Here is a 9,078-nt window from a genome sequence, read left to right on the forward strand (position 1 = left end):
TAGATTTTCTGTGTCTCTAACGACCCACAAACATTCTCATCTTCATAACATCAGAGAAACAGCTCATCAAATCATCTGCAATGCTTTATCCCAACTGATACAGTCAGCAACACATTAAGATCAAGCACAACTTGGATTGACCACCTTGTGTTTTCTCATTTTAATTTTTGTTGTTGGACTGTCCTTGGTTTAATCTCTGGGTTATCACCCAGATCTTCCTGATATATTTGCACCCTAGCTTCTGTGTCTCTAACGACCCACAAACATTCTCATCTTCATAACATCAGAGAAACAGCTCATCAAATCATCCACAATGCTTTATCCCAACTGATACAGTCAGCAACACATTAAGATCAAGCACAACTTGGACATTGACCACCTGTGGTAGTCACTAGTCTATCACCCTTAAATCATTTGAATTAAATTGAAATCAAGAAGCAGTCCAGAACATGTCTGCAGTGAACAAAATTTCAATATAGTGTATTTACCATTTAATGTCTCAGACAGAGTGAGGATGCAAGTCCCCTGGTCTCAGTTAGCTGATAGCTGAACCCCATGACACTGACTGACCTCAGGCTGCAAGGCCCAGACTGAGTTCCCCAACCTTCTGAATGGTTGAACTCCACAACGTTCTATTACAGGTTTCCCACACCCTTTCTTTAAAGATGTTCAAAGTTGGGAACTCAGAAAAATACCCTTGATGACCACCTCTGCCTCTGCAGAGTGAGTCCAAAGACTGACACAGGAGGTCTGAGAGTGTGGGGGGGGGCTTATGGGGGTTGCAGCTACCTTCCTGGCGCTTGAGCGATGGCAGCTGGGTCAGGAGCAGGCGTGGCGCTCCTTCCCCCAGTTGATAGGGGCCCAGCCTACCTCCCGGCACTTGAGCGATGGCGGCTGGGTCGGGAGCAGGCCTAATCAATGTTTTTTTAAAAGGAGGATTGATGAAACTGATTTAGCCAACATAGGTAGTAGTCACAGCTTATATAGGTAGCCACTGCTAATATAGGCATTAGTCACTGCTTACATAGGTAGTCTTTTATAGAATTTGTTTAATCAGATGTTCTTTAAAAAGAGGAATTGATTCTGTGAACGTAGGCATTAGTAATTTTCCAGTAAGTGCCCTCCCAGTACCCCTCAAATATCCAATAGTCACCAAGAGCTAAAAATAGGACCTATAAAAAGGGAGAGTTTCCCTAAGCCTATATAAACCTGCTTCAAAAATGGATCTAGGCTCTCAGTCTGAAGCCACTGTGACAGTGACACCCAAGAGCCCAGGCTCAAGCTTGCAATAAACTACTCCTGCAATTGCATAGGACCTGCCTCCTTGGTGGTCTTTGGGGACTTCGCGACTTGGGCATAATAGTATCAACCTTCAACCCTTCCTGAGGAAATCCATGAGGTGGAAGTGGAGCTGCTGTAAGTCTCCCCATGACCCTGTCAGCTCGGGGGACCTCACCCCACCCACTCCATGCAACTGCAATGGTTTATGGGCAGAGCATCGAAACCATCAACAGTGAAGTTCACCAGAAGACCACTGCATCTCATCCTGCTACTGCCATCGTCCCAACTGACAGAGCCTCTGATCACTCAGCACAAAATGCAGAAATCATCATGGCTATATCAGCCATGACACACTGTATGTCTGAGCCACCTCTTTCCCTACAGACTCATGGGCACTCGCCAAGGCCATCACCATCTGTCCTGGAAAATAGTGCTCTACAGACCTCCTGATCACAGTAAAGACATTTGGAGCAAGAAATGGTGGTTACTGGACACACCTAATATTAAAATCTTTGTTACTCATTTAGATCCGCACACCAACAAAGATACCAGAGCCATTATACAATGCTAAGACAGATGAGCCCTCCAAAGTAGTAATAAATAAAATCACTCTTAATGGTGCATGGTCTAAATAATAACAAACAAGAGACCATTGAGAGTATTAAATAATGATCCTATGAGAATATCCCCAAAATAACACAAAATATCCTTAATTGGCATGCACATTTAGGACATAGAGCCACAAATACTTGGGAAACCAAAAGAAGTCTAAATACAATATGGACAAATATTCAAGAAGCAATCAAATCATGCGAGCTCTGTAATTCCAAAATCCAGAAACCCATCAGGGGAGAACCAACCTCTCCCTATAAATCAGACACTTTAATTTTGTATGCCGGATGGATGTCAGAAGGCCCCTCCAACACAAACACCCTGAAAATATGCACACACTGTTACTGATTGCTACTCAAGTACAGGGCTGGCGCTTGCCACACATGCCCTGAGCACACAGCTGCTGTGTACACGGAATGCAGCCTTCGAGCTCAGGGCATCACTGGATCAGACCAGCTGTCTTACCAGACTTCAGTGCAGAGCAGTCATGGGCACACCCCACACCCAGGGGAACTCCCAGTCACCTTACAATACTCACCCTGCAGGCCACACAGGAAGATTTAATGGGCTGCAACAGCAATCGCCCCTTCTCACCATCAGCTTCTCCTGGGTTTCATGCTTGATATCTTTTCACTGTTTCTTCCAACAGCTTTCTGTTTCTTTCTAGTGACCAAATTCCTGTTCCCTGCAGAAAGACAGGGGTTTTGGCATGCACATACTTTCCATCCTTACTGTTTGTGAGGAGTGGTCGATTTTCTTGGTTTGTGAGTGTGTGTGTGTGTGTGTGTGTGTGTGTGTGTGTGTGTGTGTCCTGATTGTGAGCCTCGTCCCTGCTCATCTTACACATATCTACCACAGTTTGGGCTTTATTGCTTTATCTTTCAGAACCAAACCAGACACCCAGCCCAGGCCTTTCACTGGCAGAAATCACCCTTGGCGTGTTTCCCAGCTGTTTCTCTTTGTCTGACCTTGGGTCAGGCTACCACAAACAGGCCTCCTTGGCCCATCATTGCCTTGTTCCAGAAGAATGCTTTCTCACAGTCTTCTTCCTTCAAAATCAGTGACATCATTAAGGATTCTCCTCTGCTTCTATCCCAGATGATATTGCTGCTGCTGCTTGGCCCAGGCTTTGAGAACATCATCTTCACATCCACAAGGGTGACCCCTGAAATCAGTTTATCCTGAAACAGCACTTTTTCTAGAAATGTACAACCCACCTCTAGTGGATCCTCACCATTTCTCAGAGGATGGCTTTTGGCCTCTGTGCCTTGGTGTTTTATTTTGCTGGGGGGAGGGGGTTCTTCAGCTAAGTGTCAGTGCTGGTTGACTTTCAACCTAGAAGAACAGCTCCAAGGGGTAAACCTGTTTTAGTTCACGGTTTCAGGCTTCAGTTCGGCAGCTGTCTCCTTTCAGGACTAGAACAGGTGGTAGATCACCTCCTGGCCAAGCCTAGGCAAAAGAGCTGCAAAGCCACGCTGCCAGGCTGAGCAGAATAGGGCCCCACCTCCTATAAACCCGATGGGCTGTGAACTCCAGAGGAATTAATCCACCGATGAGGGAGAGCCATGGGACCCATTCACCACACCTCTTAACACCTGCCCCTGGTTGAAGGAGACCAGAGGCCACTTCCTCCCTCCGCTCAGCTTCACCTCCTCCCTGGAACTCACCTGGCCACTGCACCTGGGCAGGCCCTTGGAGGGAACTGGGGCAGAGATTACCTCAGGGCCTGGTGTGCCTCCAGCCCTCCCACACGCGTGCACACTCACACTAACATGCACAGCCATACTCGCTAGCATGCACGCTCACTGACACAGACCCCACAGATCCCCTGGTCACTACTGGGCCAGCAGGCCTCGTCATCGGGGTCAGCAGGCCTGGGTGGGACAAAGACAAGGACACCGGCGCGGGTGCATTTTCCAGCAAGCGACAAGTTGTCCTCTCTGCCTTTAAGGTCCCCGCAGTGACCAGGGGAACCTCAGACTCAAGAGAGGACAGCAGATTCGAGAGGAGAGGCATGAGGTCTGAAGTAGAGGCCTCTCCGGAAAGCACGATTTTTCCATCAAAGAACAGGTGTGATGATTTGTGAGTTTTGCCATAAATATAAAATTGGAAGAGAAAAACATTGCACGTGTTCCCACCCAGTTTCGAACCGGGAACCTTTCACATGTGAGGCAAACGTGATAACCACTACACTATGGAAACCACCACAGAAGGAGCACTAGGGAGGGTGCAGAAGCTGCTGTCTCCACCCTGGCCGGGTTCGGTGCAGGTTGGCGAAGCCACGATCCGGCTGAAGGGATCCCTCGCCCGGATTCGGTCCGCCGATCCACAGCTCAGCTGGGCGCCAGGCCCTGCGCAGACCCAATCGCGCAAGGCCAAAGTGAAGACTGTAGAAGGTGCCTGGACCTGCAGCGCACCCGGTGCTCAAATCTGCTCTCTGGGAATCTCCGGGAAGCGCATGAAACCTCGAGACCTGCACCGCCACAGCAGAGCGGTAGTGCGGGAAGGCGCGGCCCTGCTCTCGGCTCGTGCCCCTATGAAGTCTAAAGTCGCGATGGTGCCCCTGTCCCGGGCCGTGCAACCCACAGTGAGCGCTGGTGCTGACGAGAAGCAAGACAAACTCGTAGGTCGCTTTGCTCGTGGATCTCCAGCTCTCTAGAGTGATACTGAAGAAGACTTTTTAATGCAATGAATATTGGCTATGAGATGTAGCTGGTTGCAGTCACTCTTGGTGAGACATCACAGAATTTTCTGAAAATTGTACAAAAGTGAACTGACTCATGTGGAGTGTAGGATCCCATCTTGGAAGTAGTGGGGCTCCGGACAAGCTACCCCGAATACAGCACACAGGGAAGCCACAGAGGCAGGTGGGTCATCTCCCCACCACCACCACGACCCTTCTCTCCAGGCACACAGATGCCCTCCCTACACCTGGACACAAGGATCTCAGCCAGCCATGTGCCCCTGTGATCTTAGCCATGACCATCATCTTGACTGCACGAGGAGACCTGCGCAGGTTAGAAAAGCACACTGCTGGGGTGTGTGTGGGTCCGTGCCCAGCTGTGGGGGCTGGTCTCTGGCCCCTTCCTCTCTAGCATTCTGCTCCACTTCTCTGCAGCAGGGACCGCACCCTGGCTCCACCTGGCCCCCTGCCCTGATGGCTCTGCATAGGAGCCCCAACCGTGGACCGAACACTCTGGACCACAAGCAGAGTAAACCTGTCCTCTCTTACACGCTGTATGTCTGGTATTCTGTCCTGATCGTGGAAAGGCTGACCAGTACAGCTCCCAAACTTGTCACCATAAGGTAAGACCTTTTTATCCAATCATGCTTCTTCATATTAACCACCTCTACTCAAGCTTAGCATAAGGTCACACAAGTTTGCTGTTTCTTTGGATCTTCATGTCATATGAAGACTTTTGTTAGGGTGTCCGTTTAGATATCCCCCCAACTCTTGAGCTTTTTCAGAGGTGGTTTAATCTAGAGCACAGGATTAATTCATACTGCAGTGCTGGCCCGAGGCACTGGGATTCAGGGTATGAGCACTACCTGCCCTAAGTAGTTTGCATAAAATAAAGAGGGCAGAGCCGGGTGTGGTGACTCACGCCTGTAATCTCAGCAATCCAGCACTTGGGAGGCTGAGGCAGGAGGATCACTGTGAGTTCATAGACCACCCTGGGCTACGTAGTGAGTCCCAGATCAGTCTCAACTACATAGTGAGACCCTGTCTCAAAAAAACCCAAAAAACAAACAAACAAACAAAGAGGGCAGAATCAAGCTGTTGACTGTTGTTGCTGTTGCTGTCTTCGGCGGCCATGAACTGTTTCACCTCTGTGACACCCCTCTGCCATGAGCCACTCTGCATGGAGCCAGCCGAATATGGGCTGAAACCTCCACAAACTGTGAGCTAAATAAACCTCTCCTCCTTTAAACTCTGGGTGTTGGGTATTTTGTCTCAATAATGAGAGAAAAGGAACTAAAACAACTCCTGTATCACTTACACCTTATATTAAATGTGCATGCTTTTCTCCTGTTGGTCTGTCTCTTGTTTTAGAGGCCACAGCCATGAACCTAGGAATGACAGGGAAGATCTCTTCCCACACCGAGTATGGGTAGGAGTAGGACGGTGGAGGAGGAGCAGGAGGAGGAGGAGGAGAAAATGCATAATATAGTAACATCTCTTGCTTCTGAGACCCCACTGGGTCAGCTACAAAGTGAGATCCTTGAGAAGGTCTGACATACACCAAAAGAATCCTAGGACTTTGTCAATTATCAAGGTGAAGGAATGAAAAGTTGCATCTGACCAAATTCACTGGATTTGAGCTTACTGAATAGAGCTACCTGATTCAGTGTTACAGCTTCAAGGGACAAGAACAGCTCTATGAGTAAGGCATGGTGGTGCAGTTCTTTAATCCCAGGACTCAGGAGGCTGAGGCAGGAGGATTGCTGTGAATTCAAAGCCAGCATGGGCTGTATGGTGAGTTCAAGGCCAGCATGAGCTACATTGTGAAACCCTGTCTCAAAAAATAAAAATAAGATAAGATAAAATAAAATGAATGGTCTACATGTTCCTGGTTGATTAATTAAGGTATAGACCCAATGTTAGGGTGACCCAAAAAGAAATGGAGTTATCAGTGCTTCCTTGGTGTTCTTCAGAGCAGAGGAAAGCACATGCCAGAACAGATGGCTCCTGTGTGATGGGACACCTTCTCATGCACTCTGGGCTTCACAAAGAACCTTTCACCAAGGTCTTAAAGAACAAATTCCTAAGTAGAGCCCCAGCATCCTTATGTGCCTCTGTGTGGCTCCTCCCTGTAGTCTGGAAATTACAATGGGATGGACAACCTTTAAACTGGAATTTCTATCACAAGGGAGATGACAGGGGTGACAGAGGCCAGATGCTGGCACCGAATTACTAATCACAAGCTGGTGTTGCTATGGACTGAACTGTCTCCCCCAAAAATTTACTATTCTGAAGCTCTGGTTAATTCTAATGTTACTGCATTTGGAATTAAAATCTTGTCTTATTTCATCACTGCTGAGACACAATGATGGACAACCACAACTTATAGGAGAAAAGGTTTATTTAGTTCACAGTTTGTAGAGGTTTCATTCCATAGTGGGCTGGCTCCAAGGCAGGGAGGCCTGGCAGAGGAGAAAGAGCTCAGGGCATGGTGGCAGAAAGCAAAGAGGGATCAAGTGGTGAGGAGGGAGACAAGTTCTTCCAGGCCACTCCCCCAGGGCCCACTTCCTCCAACCCAGCTTCACCTCCCATTGCCACATTTAGCTCTAAACTCATCAGGGAAATCCTCCACTGATTAATCACGACCCCTTGATCCAGTCACCTACCAAAAGCACCACCTGTGAGAGTACACAAGGTTTGAAGGGACATCAAGATATAAACCCTAACAGACCTTCAGAGTGCTAAAGTCAATCGAGATCACACAGCGGGACTTTAGTCAATACAACTGATATCCTTTTAAGAAGAGGAAGGACCCCAGAGCCTCTCTGCCTTTGTGCACAGAGGAAGGACCAAGGAAAGACAGAAAGCAGCCTACAGTGAACCAGGAGGAGGCCTTGCCAGCACTAGCCCCGCAGCTCCCTGCTGGCCTCCAGAACAGAAGAAAATAAATTATGTTTCATGCAGCCCACTATTTGATATGCAATTAGGCAGCTCATGTTGACTACTACAAGTGTGTTTAATAAGCAGGCAGTGACCAGAATATTCTGACTCAGATCCTTGGCTAATATATCACAATGGCCTGGGCCATCTCTGTTCTCTTTCCTTGAGAAAACAACTTTCTCCCTAGACGTTTCAAAGTAGGGACACTGCATCAGAGCACTGAAAGTGATAATGGCAAGGACTATGAGAGCGCTTACAGAGGGAATTGTCTGACATGTCTTGTTCATGTGGGAGGCGCTACCCCAATGAGAAGTCTAACTGTCAGCCAAGTCTGAAAGCTTCAAAGCCTTGGACGAAGCCATCTTCTAAGTGTCATGTGTTTATCAACCATGTATTCTTGGGAAGATGCCTTCTACAATACCTGCACAATCAAGCAAGAGTATGTCTCCCACACTGTCATTCTGACCTCACTGCCCTGAACTGTGCTTGCACACATACACATGCACATAATGCTTTCTCCTTTTCTTTGAGATGCTCATAGTATTTCACTGTGTAGTTGTGCCATAATTTATCGAATTAAATAATTCCGATTTGACTAGTAAGTGTGTAGATAACTATTTAATAAACCCTAATTCTCAAGTTTTCCCCAGTCTGGAAGTTACCCGTGGTGCACTGGATCTGGCAAATCGTAACAGGGTCCTGGGCCCACTCCACACAATCCTCGATCACTCTGACGCAATGGAAGAAAAGGCAGGCAATGCATGAAAACGGTGGATTAAAAAGAAAAGCTCTAAAGCCAGGGAGCACTGCCCACTCTCTCAAATTGAGATTTAGCAGGGTGGCTCCTGCAGGATGCCGTCAGTAGGCGTCCCCAGACGGCTGGGAAGCGCTGAGCAGAGGCCTCCTCCGAGCGTTAGCAAAGGAAACTGCGGAAAGGATGGGCGTGGCCGGCGACAGCGGGCCGGACTTCCGCACTCAGGGCCGTAGCAGTGTGTGTTTTTGAAACAGCTGGAGGGTTGCTTCTGTTAGCTGGGATGGCTGAGTGGTTGAGGCGTTAGACTCGATAAGGTAATGGGTTCCTCTCACCTAGGTTCGAGTCCTGCTCATAGGGGCTTCAGCTGCTATGTGGTTTTACTGAGGAGGAGCTTTTGTTCCTCTTATTCACACGCAACTCGCAAAATGAGAGGTCAACGTTCTATCCTATGCCGGGTCGTCTCTGACCCCCTCCCCTTAGTCGGCTCCCTGACCCTCGGCTGTATCCGCGCTGACCTCCCTGCCCGCCACCGCGTGCTTTCCTCACTGTCCGTATCTACGCTTGCATTCCACCTTCACAATAGTGGCTTGTTTTTCTACGGGACTGCTACATGTGAAGTCCGGACGGATCCCAAAGGCTAAGAACAACTGAGGAATTTTTGCTTTTAAAAATTCTAGAGTAAAACTGCCCGAGATAACACAAGTGCAGGTAGCTCCCTTAAAGAGCCCTTCGGCTGGAGGAGGCCGAAAAGGTCTTGGATTGCGGGTAGAAAGGAGGCGGGGGCGCGCTTCCTGTAGGGGTCCCGCTC

General features: G+C 48.5%; 1 non-coding gene across 1 annotated transcript; it reads right to left on the reverse strand.

Annotated features, from left to right (window-relative positions):
* Positions 1–4,022: 4,022 nt before the first annotated feature.
* On the reverse strand, positions 4,023–4,095 carry Trnav-cac. Its single transcript has one exon. It is a non-coding gene; the product is annotated as a tRNA-Val (tRNA).
* Between the last annotated feature and the right edge of the window lie 4,983 nt (positions 4,096–9,078).

Source organism: Fukomys damarensis, unplaced genomic scaffold (assembly GCF_012274545.1).
Source record: "Fukomys damarensis isolate Sample0158 unplaced genomic scaffold, DMR_v1.0_HiC HiC_scaffold_10, whole genome shotgun sequence".
Classification (NCBI taxonomy): domain Eukaryota; kingdom Metazoa; phylum Chordata; class Mammalia; order Rodentia; family Bathyergidae; genus Fukomys; species Fukomys damarensis.